General features: G+C 39.8%; 1 protein-coding gene across 6 annotated transcripts in view; it reads left to right on the forward strand.

The window, feature by feature from the left end:
* The window catches only part of MARCHF8 (membrane associated ring-CH-type finger 8), a 139,969-nt gene that overhangs the window by 15,511 nt on the left and 103,871 nt on the right, over nucleotides 1-20,587 (forward strand). The window contains exon 1 of one of the 6 annotated variants that reach the window (XM_063710126.1): nucleotides 18,591-18,773. The exons of the other annotated variants lie outside the window; for them this stretch is intronic. The gene's annotated coding sequence lies outside the window, so the exon portion shown is untranslated. Of the gene's footprint in view, nucleotides 1-18,590; nucleotides 18,774-20,587 lie in introns of those variants that run through there. 6 annotated transcript variants of the gene reach the window in all.

The following is a 20,587-nucleotide window of genomic DNA, read 5'->3' on the forward strand; positions in this document are numbered from 1 at the left end:
TTTTTAAAAGAAATTTGCTTTATATAGCTTGTTTATATATGAAAGGTAGTGACTTTTTGTCTGTCATTTTTGTAAAAAAAAAAAAGCTTACCTAGTTTTCTAGTTATGTCTTGCTTTATGTGTAACTTACAGAAAAAATACACAAAGAATATAGGGAATTACTACATATAATTTACTAAGATTCACCAGTTGTTTGTATTTTACCTCGTTAGCTTTATCACTCTTTCCCACTTTCTTTTTATGCATATATGTGAATGTATTTTTTGTGATTCATTTGAGTTTAAGTTGTATAGGTCCTAAGAATACTTCAACATGTATTTCTAAGAGCCAGGGTATTCTCTTGCATAACCACAGTAAAATTAGCAGTCAAGAAATTTAACAATTGGTACGGTGTTGTTATCTAATTCATAGTGCAGTTTCAACAGTTGTCCCTATAATGTCCTTTATTGCCCTTTTGTTTTCCATGTCCAGTATCCAGTCCTGAATCGCCATGAAATTATCATATTTCTTTAGTCTCCTTTAATCTGGAGTACTTTGTTAACCTTTCATTGTCATTCTTGACATTGATCTTTTGGAAGAGTACAGATCAGTTATTTTTTTAGAATGTCCCTCACTTTTTACTTGTCCGAAATTTCCTCATGGTTAGATTCAGTTCATGCATTTTATGCAAGGATAACAAAAAAGTGATTTTTATTTTTCCCAGTGCAGCATATTAGGAGCAACCTGATGTCAGTTTGTTCTAATATTGTTGATAACATCAAACAGTTGGTTTAGTTGGTATCTGCCAGATTTCTCTACTGCCATGATACTGTTTTTCTCTTTGAAGTTAATATTTGTTGACAATGTGTTAATATCCTGTTCCTCATCAAACTTTCACCCACTAGTTTTAGTGTCCAATGATGACTTTCCAACTGCATGCTTCCTTCTGTAGCTATTGATTGGCATTCTACTGTAAGGAAGACCTTTCCCTCCTCCCTCCACATCCCATTTATTTATTTGTTCAATTATTTATTTGAATGATTCATATACATATTCTTATTTAGTGGTCTGTAACTCATTACTGTTATTATCTTGATACTAAAATCATCCCAAATTTGGTCTGTGTAAACTCTTTCAAACTGGCTTCTGTGTTTTCATATGTCTCCAGAATTCTTTGAGTACCTATTTACTTTCTGGTGCAACAAGATGCTCTGGGCTCATTTTGTATGGCCCACCCCTCAAATCAGCTTTTCTTAGAGTATTGTTACTATTAGTGAGGAACAAATGGTATTTGGAAATCAAGATCTGGATATATGATGTGCTTATTGTGACTGATGTGTCATTATTTCTAGGCCTACTCAGTGGCCACAGCTAGGATATGTTTGTTTGTGTGTAAATAGATATATGTATATCCATATTTTAATTTTTTATTAAACAATTTTTTTAGAGACAGGGTCTCACTCTGTCTCCTAGGCTGGAATGCAGTGGTATGATCATAGCTCACTGTAACCTCGAACTCCTGCGCTCAAGCAATCCCCCACCTTGGTTTCCCAAGTAGCTAGGACTACAGACATGGGCCACCATGCCCAGCTATTTTTAAAATTTTTAGTAGAGATGGGATCTTGCTGTATTCTCCAGGCTGGTCTTAACTCCTAGCCACAGGCAGTCCTCTGCTTTGGCCTCCTTAAAGTGGTAGGATTACAGATACCTATTTTAAATTTATATATCTTAGTTCGTTATGCTGCTATAACAAAATACCTGAGACTGGGTAATTTATAAACAGTGGAAATTGATTTCTTATGGTTCTAGCAGCTGGGAAGTTCAAAATCAAGGCACCAGCATTCATTCTCTGGTGAGGGCCTTCTTGCTGTATCTTCGTGTGATGGAAAAGTGGAAGGGCAAAAGGGCTGAGCTAGCTCCTCCAGCCCTTTTTTTAAATAATATTTTTAATTTTTAATTTTTGTGGGCACATAGTAGGTATATATGTATTTGTGAGGTGCATGAGATATTTTGATACAGGCATGCAATGTGAAATAATCATATCGTGGCGAATAGGGTATACATCCCCTCATGCATTTGTCCTTTGTGTTACAAGCAATCCAATTACACTCTTATTTTAAAATGTATAATTGTTACTATTGACTGTAGTCATCCTGTTGTTCTATCAAACAGCGAGTCTTATTCATCCTTTCTATTTTTTTTTGTGCCCATTAACCATCCCCACCTTCCCCACAGCCCTCCATTAACTTCCCAGCCTCCAGTAACCATCCTTCTACTGTCTATGTTCATTAGTACAATTGTTTTGATTTTTAGATCCCACAAATAAGTGAGAACATGTGATGTTTCTCTTTCTGTGCCTGGCTTATTTCACCCTCTGGCTCTTTGATGAGGTCCCTAATCCCATTCATGAAATCTGCCCTCGTGATTTAATCACCTCATAAAGTCCTCAAGTCTTAATATTAGCATTGGCAATTAAGTTTCTTTTTTTTTTTTCTTTTCTCTTTTTGTTTAGAGACAGAGTCTCACTTTATCACCCAGGCTGGAGTGCAGTGGTGCAATTGTAGCTCACTGTAGCCTTGACTTCCTGAGCTCCAGTGATCCTCCCACCTTAGCTTTGTGCGTAGCTGGGACTTTTAAGCTGGGATGCTTTAAGGTGCATGCCACCATGCCTGGCTAGTTTTTTTTTTTTTTTTTAATTTTTATGTGTAGTAGAGATGAAGCCTCACTGTGTTGTCCAGGCTAGTTTTGTATCCCTGAGCTCAAACAATTCTCCTGCCTTGGCCTCCCAGAGTGCTAGGATTACAGGCTTGAGCCAGGACACCAGGGTGTGATTAAGTTTCAACATGAGAATTTTGGGGACACATTCATACCCTAGCAACATCTATGTATACACACTTATATATTAACAACTATTAACAATATGATTTCATATTGATTCTACCAGTGTTAATCTAACACCATGAGGGGGTGGTACTTCTTGCATCTTCCTTAGGTTGAATTTCATCAAATGCTTTTCTTGCATCTTGCCTACACTCTGTGCAAAGATATGCTGTATTTATTTCTAGAAGTTTTATAGTTTTGGTTTTAGGTTCAGATCTGTGATCAATCTCAAATTATTTTTTATTCATGGTGTGAGATGGGGTTGAAGTTCATCATTTTTCTATATTGGATATCCAACTGATCCAGCACTATTTGTTGAAAAGCAATTCCCCATTGAATTGCTTTGATGCCTCCCCTGAAAATCATTTAACTGTATATGTGTGAGTCTGTTTCTGGACTTTGTATTCTGTTCTCTTGATCTGTTTGTTTGTCTTTAGGCCAGCACAATACTCTCTTGATTATTGTAGCTCTGTAAGAAGCCTTGAAGTCAGATAGTTTAAATTTCACTCATGTCCCTGTGAAGAGACCATGGAACAGGCTTTGTGTGAGCAATAAAGCTTTTTAATCACCTGGGTGCAGGCGGTCTGAGTCCGAAAAGAGTCAGCAAAGGGAGAAAGGGGTGGGGCCATTTTATGGGATTTGGGTAGGTAAAGGAAAATTAGTCAAAGCAGGTTGTTCTTTGGTGGGGGTCACAAGGTGTTCATTGGGAGAGCTTTCGAGCCAGGATGAGCCAGGAGAAGGAATTTCACAAGGTAATGTCATCAGTTAAGGCAGGAACAGGCTATTTTCACTTCTTTTGTGATTCTTCAGTTACTTCAGGCCATCCGGATATGTATGTGCAGGTCACAGGGCATATGATGGCTTAGCTTGGGCTCAGAGGCCTAACATTCCTGTCTTCTTATATTAATAAGAAAAATAAAACGAAACAGTGGTAAAGTGTTGGGGTGGCGAAAATTTTTGGGGCTGGTATGGATAGATAACGGGCGATGTTTCTCAGGGCGGGATTGGGGCGGCATGGGAACCTAGAGTGGGAGAGATTAAGCTGAAGGAAGATTTTGTGGTAAGAGGTGATATTGTGGGGTTGTTTGAAGGAGCATTTGTCGTATAGAATTATTGGTGATGGCCTGGATATGGTTTTGTATGAATTGAAAAACTAAACAGAATAAGAGGAGAAAAACAGGTATTAAAAGACGACAGAATAGAGTGGGCCTGTGAGGCTGGAAGGGTATATTTTCCTTGGTCCAAAAACCCTTGCCTTGTGTGGGAAGAGATTGATAGGTGGAAGTTTCAGTGGGGGAGTAGGTGGGAGTGGCCAGATGAGAAGGAGAAAAACTGCTCTGTGAGATAGAAGTTGGAACGCTGGCTGCTTTTTTTAGCTGCCCTATTAGCATAAGCATTGTCCTGGGTGATGAGATCTGATACTTTTTGATGGCTGCTTTTTTAGCTACCTTATCAGCATAAGCGTTGTCCTGAGCAATGGGATCTGATGCCTTTTGATGGCCCTTGCAGTGAATGACCCCAGCTTCCTTCAGAAGTAAAGCGGCTTTGAGAAGAGTTTTTATTAAAGAGGTATTAGTGATGGAGGACCCTTGCATAGTGAGGAATTTTTTTTTTTTTGCCTATATAACAGCATGGTGGTGCAGGATATGGAAGGCATATTTAGAGTCAGTATAAATATTGATGCGTAGTCCTTTCGGAAGAGTGAGGGCTCCAGTTAAGGCAATGAGTTTGGCTTGCTGAGAGGTAGTGGGGTGGGCAGAAAGTATATGCATCAGGTGTGAGAAAGAAAATAGATTTTGGAAGTTATGAGAACTGTAGAGAGTGAGTTGAGCATAGTTTGTGATTTTGAGAGCCTCTAAAAGTATTAAGGCAGCAGCAGCCACCGCATGCAGACAGGAGGGCTAGGCTAAAACAGTAAGGTCAAATTGTTTGGATAAAAAGGCTACAGGGCACGGTCCCGGCTCTTGTGTAAGAACACTGGCTTGACTGAGATAATGGGGGCTGTCTGTGAAGCCTTGTGGCAGTACAGCCCAGGTAATTTGCTGAGCCTGATGGGTGTTAGGGTCAGTCCAAGTGAAAGTGAAGAGAGGCTGGGATGAAGGGTGCAAAGGACTAGTAAAGAAAGCATGTTTGAGATCCAGAACAGAATAATGGGTTGTGGAAGGGAGGTATTGAGGATAGGAGAGTATATGGGTTTGGCACCACGGGGTGGATAGGCAAAACAGTTTGGTTGATAAGATGCAGATCCTGAACTAACCTGTAAGACTTGTCTGGTTTTTGGACAGGTAAAATGGGGAAATTGTAAGGAGAGTTTATAGGCTTTAAAAGTCCATGCTGTAACAGGTGAGTGATAACAGGCTTTAATCCTTTTGAAGCGTGCTGTGGGATGGGATATTGGCATTGAGTGGGGTAAGGGTGACTAGGTTTTAATGGGATGGTAAGAGGTGCATGATCGGTTGCCAAGGAGGGAGTAGAGGTATCCTATACTTATGGTTTAAGGTGGGGAGATACAAGGGGAGGATGTGTGAAGGAGGCTTTGAACTGGGGAAAAAGGCAACAACGAGGTGTGGCTGTAGTCCAGGAATAGTCAGGGAAGCAGATAATTTAGTTAAAATGTTTTGACCTATTCAGGGAGCTGGGCAGGTGGGGATAACTAAAAAGGAGTGCTTAAAAGAGTATTGTCCAAGTTGGCACCAGAGTTGGGGAGTGTAAGAGGTTTTAGAAGCCTGGTCTTCAATACCCACAACAGTTATGGAGGCAAGGGAAACAGGCCCTTGAAAAGAAGGTAATGTGGAGTTGGTAGCCTCTGTATTGATTAAGAAGGGGATGGACTTACCCTCCACTTTAAGAGTTACCTAAAGCATCTGTGATGGTCCAGGAGGCTTCTGTGGTGATCAGGCAGTGTCAGTCTTCAGCCACGAAGCTGAGAAGATCTGGGAAGGAGTCAGAGAGCCTTGGGCCGGAGTTCCAGGGGCTCTGGGAGTGGCTGCTGGGCGAGTTGGATTTCCAGTGGGGTCCCGCACAGATGGGACAAGGCTTAGGAGGAATCCTGGGCTTCAGGCATTCCTTCACCCAGTGGCCAGATTTCCGGCACTTGAAGCAAGTTCCTGGGGGAGGAGGTTCTGGAGGAACCCCTGGCAGCTGCAGTTCAGGCGTTTGGAGTTCTTGTGTGCTGGAGATGTGGCTGGGGTTTTTCTCACAGTGGAGGCAAGGAATTGCAACTCAGAAATACATTGCTACTTGGCCGCCTCTGCTTTATTATTGTACACCTTGAAGGAGAGGTTAATTAAGTCCTGTTGTGGGGTTTGAGGGTCGGAATTTAATTTTAGGAGTTTTATTTAATGTCAGGAGCTGACTGGGTGATAAAATGCATAATTAAAATGAGATGGCCTTCTGACCCTTCAGGGTCTAGGGCTGTAAAGTGTCTAAGGGTTGCTGCTAAACAGGCCATGAACTGGGCTGGGTTTTTCATATTTGATGAAAAAGAGCCTAAACGCTAACTGATTTGGGAGAGGTCCGATAAAGAAAAAGGAGCATTAACCTTTACTATGCCTTTAGCTCCAGCCACTTTTTTAAGAGGAAATTGCTGGGCAGGTGGGGGAGGGCCAGTCGCAGAACGAAACTGTAAGCTGGACCACGTGTGAGGAGGGGGAGGTGATAAAAGGATTGTAGGGTGGCGGGGCGGAGGCTGAGGAAAAATTGGGACCTAGCGGAGGCTGAGGAAAAAATGGAAAGACTTGGGACTGTCTTCCAAGTCCATGACCGGCGCTGGAGTTTTGGGTCCACGGATAAAACACGTTTCCTATGTCTCTACCAGAAAAGCAGCCTGGGGAGGAGGGGAGAGGTCAGATGGGTCAGTAGAAAAGGAAGATTCAAAAGACTCAGAGACACTTGGGGTTGGGACTGAAGGGACAGGCGGGAGGGAAAGAAGGAAGATTTGGGACGAGTTGCATTGGGGAACGGAGACTAGGGATGGACCGATGTGTAAAAGAATGCCTGGACGTCAGGCACCTCAGACCATTTGCCTATTTTACAACAAGAATTATTTAGGTCTTATAGGATGGAGAAATCGAAAATGCCGTTTTCTGGCCATTTAGAGCCGTTATCGAGTTTGTATTGGGGTTAAGTGGCATTGCAGAAGAAAATATTGCAGAAGAAAATAAGGCATTTAGGTTTTAGGTCAGGTGTGAGTTGAAGAGGTTTTAAGTTCTTGAGAACACAGGCTAAGGGAGAAGAAGGAGGAATGGAGGGTGGAAGGTTGCCTATAGTGAAGGAGGCAAGTCCAGAGAAAAGAGAGGGTAGAGACATGGAGAAAAGGGGTGGGGGTGCTTGCCCCCCAGGAAAGTGGAGAGAAAAGAGAGGGTATAGACACGGAGAGAAGGGGTGAGGGGGTGCTTGCCCCCCCAGGAAAGTGGAGAAGGGGTGGGGACACGGAGAGAAGGGGTAAGGGGTGCTTGCCCCCCAGGAAAGTGGAGAAGGGGTGGGTGAGCGGCCAAAGCAGGTGTCCCTGCAATTGACTTGCCACCAAAGGAATGTGGGTGAATGACAAAGGCAGGCGTCCCCGCAGTGATAAGACACCAATGAAATGTGGGTGAATAATCAGGTAGGTGTCCCCGCGTGATTAAACACCAAGGGAAGACTGTCTTCCTGAGTCTATGACTGGTGCGGGAGTTTTGGGTCCACGGATAAAACATGTCTCCTTTGTCTCTACCAGAAAAGGAAAGGAACTGAAATTAAGAGAAGGGAGAGATTGAAGTGTGGCACGAAGATTGAAAGGAGAAAGAGATTGAGGGATACTGAGAGAGGTTGGAGAAGAGAGTAAAAAGAGGCCGCTTACCCAATTTAAAATTGGTGAGATGTTTCTTGGGCTGGTTGGTCAGAGGACCAGAGGTCGTAGGTGGACCTTTCTCACAGAGCAAAGAGCAGGAGGACAGGGGATTGATCTCCCAAGGGAGGTCGGCCGATCCGAGTCGCGGCACCAAATTTCACTCACGTCCGTGTGAAGAGACCACCAAACAGGCTTTGTGTGAGCAATAAAGCTTTTTAATCACCTGGGTGCAGGTGGGCTGAGTCCAAAAAGAGAGTCAGCAAAGGGAGAAAGGGTGGGGCCATTTTATAGGATTTGGGTGGGTAAAGGAAAATTACAGTCAAAGGGGGTTGTTCTTTGGTGGGCAGGGGTGGGGGTCACAAGGTGCTCAGTGGGGGAGCTTTTGAGCCAGGATGAGCCAGGAGAAGGAATTTCACAAGGTAATGTCATCAGTTAAGGCAGAAACAGGCTATTTTCACTTCTTTTGTGATTCTTTAGTTACTTCAGGCCGTCTTGATGTATAGGTGCAGGTCACAGGGGATATGATAGTTTAGCTTGGGCTCAGAGGCCTGACATTAACTCCTTCAACTTTGTTCTTTTTTAAGATTGTTTTGGCCGTTCTAGGTCTTTTGAATTTTCATATACTTTCATATTTCATATACTTTTATATTTCATAGGCTTTTACAATCAAAAGCCTAATTTCTATAAAAGTGCCTGGTGGGAATATGGTTGGAATTGTGATTTGGGCAGAATCAACATCTTGACAGTGTTGAAATTTTCGAATTACAAACATGGTATATATCTTCATTTACTTAGGTATTGAATTTCTTTCAGCAGTGTTTTGTGGTTTTCAGTATATGGGGCTTCCATATCTTTTGTTAAGTTTATTCTTAAGTAATCTGCTTTTTGGTATTGAGAAACGTTTTTAAAATTTCATTTTGTTGGTGGAATATAGAAATACAATTGTTTATTGACCTGCCATCCTGCAACTTTGCCAGACTTACTTAAATGAATCTTGTTAGATTGACATAATTCTTAAGAATTTGTTTGTTAACAATTATATTGCCTCTGAAAAGAAAGTTTTATAACTTCGTTTCAAATATTTATATGTAGTATTTCTTTTCCTTGCCTATTACATTGGCTAGGATCTTCTATATAATATAATGTTGAGTAGACTTGCTGCAATTTCTATCACTATCTTTGCCATGTTGCCAATCTTTGAGGGAAAGTCCTCAGAATTTCATTATTTGCTGAAGGTTTATATGATAGAGGAAATTTCTTTCTGTTTGTAGGTGTGCTAAAATTTTTATTTTTTTTAACCCGGAATGGATATGGAACTTCGTCAAATGCTTTCATTGCATCTGGTATTATAGTAAATGAAATTGACTTTTATATGTGAATCCAAATTTTATATTCCTGGGATAAATACTGCAGTATCATGATATATTATTCTTTTTGTAAGTTACTGATTTTGATCTTTCCATTGTTTTGCTGAGGATGTTTTCATCTATGTTAATCACCTATGGTCATGTTTTATAGTTTTTTTATAAATGAAAAATATTTTGGTAATGGGTTTATGCAAACCTTCTAAAATGAATTGGGAATTGTTTACTCCTTTATTTTCTTCCACATATGTCTGATAGACTTCACCAGTGAAACCATCTGAGTTTTGAGTCTTCTTTTTGTAAAAGGGTAGGCTGAGTATTTTAACTTAATAAATACATGGCTGTTTAGATTTTAAAAGTTTTATCTTGTGTCAGTTGTGGAAAGTGTTGTGCTTTTCACTCTATTATTAGTGCTGTGTGGTTTATCTTTCCATCCTCTTTATTTTAACCCGTGACTTTATATTCAAAAGGTATCTCTTGTAGACATAATTGGGTCTTGTTTTTTTCTTCTCCCCAATCTGAAAAAAAGCTACATTTTAATGGGAATATTTAGTCTCCTTGATACACAATTGATCCTCATTATTTGAGGATTCCATACATGTGAAAATTGCAAATTTTATTTGTAACACCTAAATCAATACTTGAAGTGTTCCCGTGGTCATTCATAGACGTGTACAGAGTAGTGAAAAATTTGAGTCATCTTCACACATTTTTTCCCAACTGAGGTCAAATAAGGTGACGCTCTGCCCTCTTGTTTCAGCTCTCATACTTTGAAAAACAAGGGTCCTTTTCCACACATCAAAAAAAGAAAACTGCAGGCCAATATCTCTGATGAATATTGAGGCAAAAATCCTCAACAAAGTACTAGTAAACTAAATTGAGCAATACATTAGAAAGATCATTCAACATGACCAAGTGGGATTTATCCATGGGATGCAAGGATGCTTCAGCATATGCAAATCAGTCTGTATGGTACATGATATCAACAGAATGAAGGATAAAAACCATATAATCATTTCAATTAGTGCTGAAAAAAATTTGATGAAATTTAACATCTCTTTATGTTGAAAAACCCTCAAAAAACTGGGGATAGATGGAACATACCTCAACGTAATTAAAGCCATATATGACAGACTCACAGCTAATATCACACTGCATGGGGAAAAACTGAAAGCCTTTCGTCTAAGGCAGGTTTGTTCAATCCATGGCTTAAGGGCTGCATTCAGTCCAATACAAATTTGTAAACTTTCTTAAAACATTATGATGTGTTTTTTTTTGCAATTTTTTTTTTTTTTTTTTTTTGAGACGGAGTCTTGCTCTGTCGCCCAGGCTGGAGTGCAGTGGTGCCATCTCGGCTCACTGCAAGCTCCGCCTCCCGGGTTCACGCCATTCTCCTGCCTCAGCCTCCTGAGTAGCTCGGACTACAGGCGCCCACTACCACGCCCGGCTTTTTTGTATTTTTAGTAGAGACAGGGTTTTACCGTGTTAGCCAAGATGGTCTCGATATCCTGACCTCATGATCCACCTGCCTTGGCCTCCCAAAGTGTTGGGATTACAGGCGTGAGCCAGCACGCCCAGCTTGTTTTGCAATTTTTTTAAAGCTCACCAGCTATCATTAGTGTTAGTGGTGTTTTTTTTTTTTTTTTTTTTTTTTTTTTTTTTTTTTTTGAAACAGTCTTGCTCTGTCACCAGGCTGGAGTGCAGTGGTGCGATCTCAACTCACTGCAACCTCCGCCTCCTGGGTTCAAGTGATTCTCTTGCCTCAGTCTCCCGAGTAGCTGGGATTACAGGCACACGCCACCACACCCAGCTAATTTTTGTATTTTTAGTAGGCATGGGGTTTCACCATGTTGGCCAGGATGGTCATGATCTCTTGACCTCGTGATCTGCCTGTCTCGGCCTCCCAAAGTGCTGAGATTACAGGTGTGAGCCACTGCGCCTGGCCTAGTGTTAGTGTATTTTATGTGTGGTTCAAGACAGTTCTTCCAGTGTGGTCCAGGGAAACCGAAAATTGGACACCCTTGCTCCAAGATCTGGAATATGACAAGGATGCCCACTGTCACCACTGTTATTCAATGCAGTACTAGAAGTCCTAGCTAGAGCAGTCAGACAAGACAAGGATATAAAGGGTATCCAGATTGGAAAGGAAGAAGTCAAATTATCCTTGTTTACAGATGATGTAATCTTATATTTGGAAGAACCTAAAGACTCCACAAGAAAATTATTAGAACTGGTAAATTCAGTGAAGTTGCAGGATACAAAATTAACATACCAAAATCAGTAGCATTTCTATTTGTCAACAGTGAACAATGTGAAAAAGAAATAAAAAAGTATCCCATTTGGAAGCCACACATAAAATAAAGCACCTAGGAATTACCCAAATAAATGAAAGGTCTCTATAATGAAAACTATAAAACACTGATGCAAGAAATTGAAGAGGACACCAAAAAATGGAAAAATATTACATGTTCATGGATTGGAAGAATCAGTATTGTTAAAATGTCCATACTACTCAAAGCAGTCTACAGATTAAATGCAAATCCTACCAAAATATCAATGACATTCTTCACAGAAACAGAAAAAACAATCCCAAAATTTTTATGGAACAACAGAAGACCCAGAATTGCCAAAGCTGTTCTAAGCAAAAGAACAAGACTGGAGGAATTACATTACCTGACTTCAAATTATACTACGGAGATATAGTAACCAAAACAGCATGGTACTGGCATGAAAACAGATCCATAGACCAATGGAACAGAATAGAGAACCGAGAACCCAGAAATAAATCCACACACATACAGTGAGCTCATTTTTGACAAAGGAGCCAAGAACATACTCTGGGGAAAAGACAGTCTCTTCAATAAATCGTGCTGAGAAAACTGGATATCCATATGCAGAAGAATTAAACTAGACCCCTATCTCTTACTGTATACAAAAATAAAATCATAATGGGTTAAAGGCTTAAAGCTAAGACCTCAAACTATGAAACTACTACAAGGAAGCATTAGGAAAATCTTCAAGACATTGTTCTGGGCAAAAATGCCTTGAGCAATAACCTGCAAGTACAGGCAGCCAAAGCAAAAATGGACAAATGGGGTCACATCAAGTTAAAAAGCTTCTGCACACCGAAGGATACAGTCAACAAAAGGAAGAGACAACATACAGAATGGGAGAAAATATTTGCAAACTACCCAGCTGGCAAGGGCTTAATAACCAGAGTATATAAGGAGTTCTACTAACTCTATAGGAAAATGTAATAATCCAATTAAAAATGGGCAAAAGATTCTAGTAGACATTCTCAAAAGAAGATGTACAAGTGGCAAACAGGTATATGAAAAGGTGCTCAACATCGATCATCAGAGAAATGCAAATCAAAACTACAATGAGATATCATCTCACCTAATTAATATGTCATATCCAAAAGACAGGCAATAATAAATGCTGGTGAGGATGTGGAGAAAAGGAAACCCTCATACACTGTTGGTAGGAATGGAAATTAGTATAACCACTATGGAGAACAGTTTGGAGGTTCCTCAAAAAACTAAAAATTGACCTATCGTATGAGCTGGCAATCCCACTGCTAGGTATATACCCTCCCCCCATTCCCCCGCCAAAAAGAAATCAATATATCAAAGAGTTACCTGCACTCCTATTTTTGTTGCAGCACTGTTTACAATAGCTAAGATTTGCCAGCAACCTAAGTGTTCATCAGCAGATGAATGGATAAAGAAAATGTGATACACAGTGGAGTACTTACTATTCAGCTGTCAAAAATAATGAGATCCAGTCATTTGCAGCAATATGGATGGAACTGGAGATCATTATGTTAAGTGAAATAAGCCAGGCACAGAAAGACAAGCCTTGCGTGTTCTCACTTATTTGTGGGATCTAAAAATCAAGACAATTGAACTCATGGACGTAGAGAGTAAAAGGGTGGTTACCAGAGGCTAGGAAGGGTATTGGGGTGCTGAAGGGAAAGTAGGATTGTTAATGGGTACAAAAAAAAATAGAATGGATAAGACTTACTGTTTGATAGCACAATAAAGTGGTTATAGTCAATAATAATTGCACATTTTAAAATAACTTAGAGTATAATTGGATTGTTTGAAACTCAGAGGATAAACGCTTTAGGGTATGGATACCCTATTCTCCATGATGTACTTACTTCACATTGCTTACCTGTATGAAAACATCTAATGTACCTCATAAATATATACACCTACTGTGTGCCCACAGAAATCTAAGAAAGGGTTCTTTTCCAGTCTGTTCAGTGCCACATTTTCCACATTTTTATACTTCTTTTGGGGTGACTTTGCTGTTTAAAATGACCCTCAAGTGTAGGGCCGAGGTGCCACCTCGTGATCCCAAGTGCAAGAGGCTGTGATGTGCCTATGGAGAAAATACATGTATTAGATAAGCTTCACTCAGACAAGAATTGTAGTGCTGTTGGCCATGAGTTTAATATAAGTAAATTAACAATAGATATTAAATGAGGTGTTTTAAACAAAAACACATATAAAACAAGATTATGTATTGATCAACTGACTAAGGTAGCAGGACCAGAGGCTTGCATGGACTTAATACTATTTTCCCGAGAGCAGTGGTTCCATATTTGGTAACTCAGTGTTCATGATGACTTTATAGAGCATAACTACTATGAATAATGAGAATTCACTGTAGTTGGGTTTAGGTCTACTAGTTTGCTGTTTGTCTTCTGGTGTCCTTTTTTTTCCTGCTACTCTTTTTCTACTTTAGGGCTAATTGAATATTTTTTAGTATTCCATGTAATGACTTTTTTTTTTTTTATTTTTTTGCAGTTGCATCCTTATCCTTGCCTACTTAGAATTAACATACCACTTCTCATAAAATTAAGAATTGCAATAACACAGTTCCATTCCCTACCCAGTCATTGTGCTATTGTTGTCATATATGTTTATATTTATTTTTATTTTTATGATGCAGGGTCTTACTCTCTCGCCCAGGCTGGAGTGCAGTCACAATCTTGGCACACTGTATCCTCTGCCTCCTGGGTTCAAGCGATCCTCCTATCTCAGTTTCCTAAGTAGCTGGGACTACAGGCATGCACCACTAGGCCCGGTTAATTTTTGTACTTTTTGTAGAGTTGGGATTTCACCATGTTGCCCAGGCTGGTCTTGAACTCCTGGGCTCAAGTGATTCACCCCCCTTGGCCTCCTAAAGTGCTGGGATTACAGAGATGACAGCCTACTGTCATGTATTTTATGTACACCTATGTTATAAGCCCCATGATACAGTGTTGTTATTGCTTTCAACAGCCAGCGTGTGTCTTCTAAAGAAATTAAGAGAATAAATTGAAAAATAGTTCTTTATATTTATCCACACATTTAACACTTCCAGTTTTTTTTTTTTTTTTTTTTTTTTGGGTGGATCCTAGTTTTTATATGTTATTTGCTGGGGATTAATTTCCTTAGTTTTTGTTTATCAGACCATGTCTTTATTTTGTCTTCACTGTTGAAGGATGTTTTTGCTGCATGTGGCGTTCTGGGCTGATAGTTCTCTTTGAGCATTATAGATGTTGTTGCATTACTTCCTGGCTTCTTTTTCTGATTTAAAAAAAAATCAGCTGGCTGTCATATTACTGTTATTGTCGTCGTTGTTATTGTTGTTTATTCTTAGTTACTTTCAATATTTTTCTCCTTTTGGTTTTCAGCAGTTTATCTACAGTGTGCTCAGTTGCATTTCTATTTGTATTAATCCTACTTAGTGTTCTCTGAGTCTTTTGGATTTATAAGTCAGTATTTTTTGCTAAATTTGGGAAGTTTTTGGTTATTGCATCTTCAGTTATTTTCTCTGGTCCAGTTTCACTTTCTTCCCCTCCACCTGCATTTCTGATTATGTACATGTCATAATGATTGATATTATCTCAGAAGTTTGTGAGAGTTTGTTCATTTTTCTCCAGTCTTTTTTTCTGTTTTTCAGTGTGGGTAATTCCTATTGGTTTGTTTTCCAGTTCAGTGACTGTGTCATATTCAATCTACTGTTAAGATCATAAAGTGCATTTTTTGTTTTAATTTTCAATCTTTTCTGTTTTTGAATTTCTATTTGGTTCTGTTTTATAGTTCTTATTTATATTTTTTGAGACGGAGTCTCACTCTGTTGCCCAGGCTGGAGTGCAGTGGCACAGTCTGCTCACTGCAGCTTCCGCCTCCCAGGTTCAAGTGATTCTCCTGCCTCAGCCTCCTGAGTAGTTGGGATTACAGGTGCCTGCCACCACATCTGGCTGATTTTTGTATTTTTAGTAGAGACAGTGTTTCACCATGTTGGCCAGGCTGGTTTCGAACTCCTGACCTCAGGTGATCCACCTGCCACGGCCTCCCAAAGTGCTGAGATTACAGGCGTGAGACACCACGCCTAGCCACTTTTTATTTCTTTGCTGAGATTTCCTACCTGTTTGCTCAATAAGACCATGTGTTGTCAACTTTCTCTTACTTTTGGTGGGTAATAGCTGAAATAAGCCTTATTCTAATATGGTAATTCTTGTTAACTTTTGACTGGTGCTTACTTAACCTTTTTAGTCCTCACTTTAAACTTTTTGTGCTATTCATTGGGTATGTCTTATGTAAATAATATGTAACTGAAATTAATTTATGTTTTATAAAATAATCTTATTTGTCTTTTAATTGGCAAGTTTAATTCATTTACATAGATTATGATTATTGATATATTTGTAATGATATTTGCCATTTAACTTTTTGCTTTCTGTTTACACTTTCTGTGCTCTTTTCTTTTTTGTTCCTTTTAAAAATACAATTAAGGTTTTTTCACTTGATTTTTTTCTTATGGTATTTTTCCTCTGAATTGGTTTGGAAGTATTTTTGTGGTTTATTCTTGAGATATTATCATAGACTTACGTTAACAAAGCTGAATGAACCTTATCAATGTCTTAATTGCCTGCTAAGACAAAGACTTTATCATCTCTCATATATACAGAGGATTGGTTCCAGAACCCTCGCGTATATTACAGCCTGCATATACTCATATCATGCTGTTGACCCAGCAGAACCTGTCTTTAAGAAAAATCGGGGCTGGGCACAGTGGCTCACGGCTGTAATTCCAGCACTTTGGGAGGCCGAGGCAGGAGGATTGCTTGAGGCCAGGAACTTGAGACCAGCCTGGACAACAAAGTGAGACAGTGTCTCTACAAAAAATAAAAAAATTACCCAGGTATGGTGGTGCAGGCCTGTAGTCCCAGCTACCCCGAAAGCTGAGGCAGTAGGATCACTTGAGCCCAGGAGTTTGAGGCTGCAGTGAGCTATGATGGTGCCACTGCACTCCAGCCTGGGTGACAGAGTGAGACTCTGTCTTGGAAGGAAGGGGAAGGAGAGAGGAAGGGAGGGAGGGAGAGAGACTCTGTATATATGTGGGTTTTGCATCCCTCATCTATGTTTGGTTTAAAAAAAAAAAACCCACATATAAGTCAACCTTCACAGTGGAAACCCGTACTATTCAAAGGGTCAACTGTACTTTAATGACCTCCCCTTCCTCATGCCCTTACCTTAAACACTGATTTTTGAGATTTTTATTTTCTCACTGTTGTTTAAATCCTGTTGCAAATTATTATTATTTTTAGCATGGGGAATGTTTGCTGACACATACTTGCGTGTTTAATACTTGAATGTCATTTCATGTGACATCTCAGATCTCTATTCTGAGCTCATTTTCTGTTTTTCTACAGTATATTCTTTTGAAGTTTCTTTTTTTTAAAAAAAATAAGCTTATCTAAGGACGAGGTTTCTTTAGTGATCATCTGCTGGTCATAAACTCTGTTACTTTAGCTGGGAATATCTTGATTTCATCTTTGTTCTTGAAGGATAGTTTTGTTGTGCATATGATACAGTTGACAAGTTTCCTTGATACTTCGAAGATAATATTCTACTGTCTGCTGGCTTGTTACTGGTGAGAATTCTATAGTCTGAGCTAATTGTAGTAGTCTGTCTTCTGTCTTTACTCTCTGTGTTTTAAAATCTTTTCTTTGGCTTTATTTTGCGATTTACCACAATGCCTGTGAGTCTAGGGGTGGATTTCTTTTTGTTTATATTGGTAGGTGTATGTTGTGCTTCTTAAATCTAGATTTAAGTCTTTTATCTGTTTTTGAAAATTCTCAGCCCTTAACCTCTTCATGTATTGCTTCTCTTCTATTCTCTGTATTGTTTCCCACTAGGACTTAAATTAGTCATGTGTGAGTCCATCTCAGTCTATTCTTTATGTCCCTTAATCTCTTTAGTATTTTTCATTTCCCTAACTCTGAGTAATTTCTTCCAATTTGGCATGTAGTTTGGTAATCTCTCCTTAGCTGTGACTAATATGCTGTTTAATTAACTCATTTGGTTTTCATTTTAATACTTAGATTTTTAATTTGTGAAAGCAATGTTTTATTGTTTGAAACTGGCTGTTTTTCGTACTTTGTTGTTTGCTCATTTTAAAATTTCTTTTTTTTTTTTTGAGATGGAGTCTTGCTCCGTTGCCCAGGCTGGAGTGCAGAGGCTCCATCTTGGCTCACTGCAAGCTCTGCTTCCTGGGTTCACGCCATTCTCTTGCCTCAGCCTCCTGAGTAGCTGGAACTACAGGCACCTGCCACCACACCCTGCTAATTTTTTGTATTTTTTAGTAGAGACAGGGTTTCACCGTGTTAGCCAGGATGGTCTCGATCTCCTGACCTTATGATCTGCCCGCCTCAGCCTCCCAAAGTGCTGGGATTACAGACTTGAGCCACCACGCCTGGCCTAAAATTTCTTTATTTACATAATTCGCTATTTAATAATCTGTTTCGGCTGGGCATGGTGGCTCACGCCTGTAATGCCAGCACTTTGGGAGGCCGAGGTGGGCGGATTACTGAGGTCAGGAGTTCAAGACCAGCCTGGCCAACATGGTGAAACCCCGTCTCCACTAAAAATACAAAAATTAGCTGGATGTGGTGGCACACGCCTGTAATCCCAGCTACTTGGGAGGCTCAGGCAGAAGAATTGCTTGAGCCCAGGAGATGGAGGTTGCAGTGAGCCGAGATCATGCCACTGCACTCCAGCCTGGGCGACAGATGGAGAGTCTGTCTCAAAAAAAAAAAAATCATGTTTCATAATTACATTATCTGAAATGATAGTGAAGGCAGTATCTGATGTTTGTTCTTTCTGCTTGCTCTCACTCATATTTACTTCTCTATGTATATAGTAATTTTTTTATTGTGAGCTTATTTTTCCAGATTTATTTTTATTCCCTTTTTGACAGATTTCATTATTACCATATTTGAATGCGCTAGACAGGTGCCCTGCCATCATAGAGAACTGAAATTCTTTTCCTGTGTATGGAGATGACATGGTTTTATCATAAAGAACTGGGAAAGGACTGTTACCTTTTTTGTACTCCTTTCTCTCTTTGCCTTATTTCCCTTGCATGTTTAAACATATCTTATCCTTGTATGTATCTTATACGAGGCTTTTTTGATTTTAAGGAACAGAAACTCACATCAGTGTTCTTTAAGAATAAAGTGTTTATTTTCAGATCACAAGGAAACTGGAGCTGAATGGCTGTCAGGATCCAACACAGTTCTAGGGAGCAGCTACACTTACTGCTTATTGCATTTCTGCTGTTCTCTTCATGTCTGCTACACTCTTCCCACGAGGACAGATGCGGGGTCCGACCCGCAGACCCTGGCTGAACGACGGAAGAAAAAATGCACTCACATGCAGGTATCCAATGAAACAGTGAGCTAGGGGAGCGGGCTAGGGGACCGGGCTGCTCACAGACCCGGAGGAGGGTGCTGTAAAGAGTCAGCAGCTGCGGCCTTGACAAGCTGGCACTGTGGGCATTTATTCAGCACGGATTTAATGACAATGGCTTTGAGTCAACACACTTGTGGGTAATCAACATGGTCGCCCTCCCCGGAGTGAGCAGTCCTGTGTGCGGATGATGAAAGGCCAGGTTCGGAGGCCTAAGTAAACTAACTTATCTAGATCAGTTTTTTTACATCCCCTTGTTATCTAACCTAAGCTTTCAGGCACCGGATAAGAGAGTCTAGCTGCCTTCAGCCAAATCGTTTTCCAAAGCTTTTGTAAAACCTCTTGGCCTTCCAAGAAGGTTTGCATCTTTCTACAATTGTTCCTACCACCCTGATGGATCTCCTCCAGCCAGAAGGCTTCCTCATCTTCAACATTATCTTTTCTCTATTTCATATCTCGTTTTTCTGGTTCTCAGCTCCCTCTCACCTCATCTTTGCTTGTGAATCTTTGAGGATCTTCCTTCATATATTCTTTCAGCCTCACCTCCCTTTTAGTGGCTAATTTGCCAGCTTACCTAATTAGCCTCTTCCCAGCCAGCAGATTGGCTGTCCTTGGAGCAGCTGCCTGTCTGTGTGTTGCGGGGAGGAAGGATTCTGTGTTCAAATCTCACTGCCGAGGCCCGCTCCCTTGGAAGGGTGCCGTGATGTATACTTAGTGTGTATACTTACAAGGTATTTAAAATTCTTTTTGAAGCCACAAAGGATATAAAAATAAAAGGCCTCTAACTTAGAAAATGAATGACCCAGTTGCAGAAATATATTTGGTGAATTAAAAATTTTTATGCCATTCATACTTGTATGAGAACTATTGTGAGTCTAATGCACACTTGGAATTTTTTTTTATGGGTTTCTAGCCAAGAAGGAATTGCAGGTTTCCAGTTATATTTATACAGGTTTTAATCTCAAAGATTTAATGTTCATGTTTATTTAAATATCAGTATACATAAGAGCATCTTCAATTAAATGAAAACAAATTCTTATGTGTATGAATTAGTAATATAAGAAATGGCCAATGAAATCCCGTCTCTACTAAAAAATACAAACATTAGCTGGGCGTGGTGGCGCATGCCCGTAATCTCAGCTGAGGCTGAGGCAGGAGAATTGCTTGAACCTGGGAGGCAGAGGTTGCAGTGAGCCGAGATTGTGCCACTGCCCTCCAGCCTGGGCAACAGAGTGAGACTCCGTCTCAAAAAAAAAAAAAAAGAAGGAAGTAGCCTTAGGGACCATTGTATTTCTTAAAAATTCATTATACTGTGTTCTGTAATATAAAGTCAGATAAAAAAATTATAGCACATTTGTGATGGCAGAAACTTAACTATCATCTATGTACATACCACCGTATAGTTTGCAAGTGGTTTTCACATATGTTATGGCATTCATTCTTACCCAGAGCCGTAAGTTGAAAAGCATACAGGCAGGTTAGATTTACGGTATGTTTACCAACTTCTAATTTCCAGATGATGACAGGGCTAAAGTTATTCATTCCTTTCCTAAAATACATATTCCTGCTGAATAATTGAAATTGCCATAAATTACTACATCTTAAACTATACCTTTTCTTTTTTTAAAGATGTATTTACTTGGAATATTACTTGGTTTAAAAGGCAAGAATTGTCAAAGCACAAGTGGGACTTTATTATAAATTCTTTTTTCTGACTTTACTACATATTTCTTCCCTTTAGGCCTCAATGTGTTCTGTTCTATTTATTCAAAATAGAAGTTTTA

The sequence above is a fragment of the Gorilla gorilla genome, chromosome 8 (assembly GCF_029281585.2).
Source record: "Gorilla gorilla gorilla isolate KB3781 chromosome 8, NHGRI_mGorGor1-v2.1_pri, whole genome shotgun sequence".
NCBI classification, from domain to species: domain Eukaryota; kingdom Metazoa; phylum Chordata; class Mammalia; order Primates; family Hominidae; genus Gorilla; species Gorilla gorilla.